The sequence below is a fragment of the Pteropus alecto genome, unplaced genomic scaffold (genome assembly GCF_000325575.1).
Source record: "Pteropus alecto unplaced genomic scaffold, ASM32557v1 scaffold87, whole genome shotgun sequence".
Lineage (NCBI taxonomy): Eukaryota > Metazoa > Chordata > Mammalia > Chiroptera > Pteropodidae > Pteropus > Pteropus alecto.
The window spans coordinates 15,365,945-15,369,375 of record NW_006443225.1 but is presented as its reverse complement, the minus strand read 5'-3'; the positions used below and the strand labels follow the sequence as shown (position 1 = coordinate 15,369,375).

Genomic DNA, 3,431 nt, shown 5'->3' with positions numbered 1-3,431 from the left:
AAAGCAGGGATTATCTGTAAAGATGAAACATGTCAGAGAGTCCAAACACACCAGATTATTTACCCAGAGTGCTTCTCAGTTGCCAACAGCAGAAGCTAACTGACTAATTAGAAAAAAAGGTTTATTTAAAACATATTGGGTAGCACATGAATCGCTAGGACTGGAGAACAGAGGCAAGACCTGCCTTCTAAAAACAGCGGCCGTCTACAGCCACGCCACCCTGAACAAGCCCGATTCTATCTGATCTCGGAAGCTAAGCAGGGTCGGGCCTGGTTAGTACTTGGATGGGAGACCACCTAGGAAGACCAGGTGCTGAAGACGTAAAAAATAAAAATAAAAAAGAAAGGATTGTAAGCTGACAAGATCCTTGCAATCTGTGAGGTCAACCAAGGGTTACCTCGCCTAAAAAAAATTCAATAAAAATAATAATTAAAAAACAAACAAAAAACAGGAAAAAAGAGGCAAATTTCAAACCACAGAACTCACCAGATAAGGAAACCACCACCATACTGAGCACTGGAAAAAAATTTTACCACCAGAGCCACCAAAAATGGAGAAACCTCCCCAGCATGTTTCTCATGTACTTCACATCTGAATCACAGACTCACGTAGATGTTTCTGACTGGCAAAGTCCGCATCCCATACTTGCATCTTCGCTACAAAGGGCTTGGAATTTGTTAGTGTCTACTTCCGTATTGGAGAGGTAAAAATTAGTTAGGAGAGGCTTCCTTAAACATAGAAAAGCCACCCGAAAGATGATGAACTGTCACGTACATGAACGTGACACTTGCTCATTACTTTGGAATTTTGCAAGGTCATCTGCCTAAGTCACACATCATCGAGACCAAAGTTCCCAAGGAGGTGACACTGGACTCTAGGTGCCTCTGACTGGCTCTTCAGGCCCTTCCTCTCGATTGCTGACAACCACCACCTAGGCTGACCTTAAGGCAAGGGGGACAGTAGAGGGACATGAGGAAGGTGTGTGGACTCAGTTTAAAAAACTTGTCTCGAATGGTTAGTCAAAGGTGAACGCCAAGGACTCTGCGTCCATTATCTCATGACCTTGTGAGGCAGGTAGCGCCTTCACTCTACATCAAGGCCACTGAAGAGCAGAGAAGGTTCTTCAGCTGGGGTTCGACTCCTATTGTCCCTCAACTCCATGCCACCCCCCTTCTCTGGCAGGCCCTGCCACGTTCCGTCAACATTTTAAGTCCTCTGGCACCTGTTTAAAACTTCGCAACTAAAATACAAGGTATTTTTATTTCTGTACCGACCTCTCAATTTCCCAAGTGTTTAGTAGGGTAGATTTTCCAAAAATGCTCCTTAAACAAAACAATGTAGACTTTACAAAAGCTTCAATCACCTACAGTCCCTGCTTCTATTGACCTCAAATCCTATGCATCACAGTTGCTGGGAAGACTTCTTTCCTCCTGTGAAATCACTCAGACCGATAATTACAGCGTGCCACATAATATGTATGAGACCCTTTAACCAGCATAACATTTACCCTCACAGGCACGCATTTTTCGTAATTATGCTTATATGAAAATAATCCTCAGTTGAAAGCTACGAGAAAAATCACTTCAAAATAGAACCTCTAACTTGCCAACACTGTGGAGATGCTTACCAATCTGCACACGCCATTTATGTGCACGGCCCAGCAAAAAATCACTAACAGTTCACAAATTGCTCCGGGAAGAAACCTTACTGACAATATGACAAAATGGAATCAAAAAAATGCTGCTGTGAACTGATTTGTTGACAAATTTTCCATGATGATCAGTAATTCCCGATTTCATGATTTCTAACAGAACTCGCTCTGGTGAATGCTAAACGTGCTTTGTTGATATTCCACAATGAGGACATCATTCAGTATTGTTACCTTATGTCTTTTAATGGAAGGCAGCTGTAGTCATGGCAAGATATAGGTGTGAACCCTGGCTCTGTCTCTTGCTGTCTGTTAGACTCTGGGTAAATTATCTTACCCCTCTCTAAGCCTCCATTGTCCTACCTTAGAACTAATATACCTCAGGATTTTTCAAAAGAGCCAAACTGAAGGCATTAATAAGCAGGAATTTAATACATGTTAATATATTTAACATATACTCACAGTATAAATTTCCACTTGAATTCAGTGGTAGGAATAAGTGTTACTTGCCAGATACACTAATGTGCTTTCTTTAAATTGGACTGACATGCTTTATAATAGACCAGGAAGAAATCAGGTCAAGATGACAAATGAATAACATGCTAAAACCTCTCTCCCATCTCCAATCCCCAAAAATGACAAGAAAAAAATTGAAAACAGCACTAGACCACCGAGAGACAATTGGATAAAGAAGTTATGGTACATATATACAATGGAATGTTACTCAGCTATTAAAAATAATGAAATCCTACCAATCACAATGACATGGATGGACCTAGAGGGTATCATGCTGAGTGAAATCAGTCAGAGAAAGACAAATACCATATGATTTCACTTATGTGCGGAATCTAAGGAACGAAAGGAACAAACTGAACGAAAACAGACTCCCAGACACAGAGAACAAACTGGTGATTGCCAGAAAGGAGGGGGTTTGGGGGGGCTGGGTGACAAAGGTGGAGGGATGAAGAAGTACAAATGAGTAGTTCACAGCAGTCAGAGGGACTTAGAGTACAGCACACAGTGCATGGTCAACATTTATCATTGAAATGGCTGTGGGTAGTGCCAGGTAGGTGCTGGAGGAATTGGGGATCACTTCGTGGATTGTATAAATGTCTACTTTTTTTTAATTTAAAAATAAAAAGTAAACAGCACTAGAAAATAAAACTGGGTGCCCTTGATAGACCAGAAATTATAGAAATTCCTGAAAAAAATTCAAGACTGATGAGTTTATAATAAAAAGGAAAAAATAACCGAAACAGACATAAGAGAACAGAAGAGGAGGGCAGGGTGTCTGTGGGGTCTACGCTGAGAGACAACAGAGAAAAGAGCGAGACAGGATCAGGAGTCAACCAAAGGGCGACTGGTTGAGGTAGAGGCATCGGGAGCTTTGGACCTCTGTCCTCCTCCTCCTCCTTGTGCCAAGCACGTCCAGTAGAGGCTTCTGCCCCGGGTCAGGAGCAGCGCGCAACTGGGACGCTGTCATCTCTCGTACTTGGGACTCGGATGGCACTTACCGCCACCCAGAAGGAAGGGGAAGCCTCCATCACCCAGGAAGCCCAGGCCACGTCTTCGCCTGGACTCTCAGAAACAGGCCAGGGAATCAGAGACAGCACGGACAGACTAACGCAGGAGTTCAGGTTCCAGATGAGCTCGCGAACAGCAGACATTTAAGGAAAAGTAATCTTCCAAATGAAAGTCACCACGAGCATGACACGGATAAACCAGCATCCAAAACACAAAGGTAACGGAATAAACAAAGGAGACTTTACAAGAAGTATGTGTG

At 42.8% G+C, this 3,431-nt stretch overlaps 1 pseudogene; it reads left to right on the top strand.

Moving 5' to 3' along the window:
• Positions 1–202: 202 nt before the first annotated feature.
• On the top strand, positions 203–321 carry LOC112472741 (annotated as a pseudogene).
• The last annotated feature ends 3,110 nt before the right edge of the window (positions 322–3,431 follow it).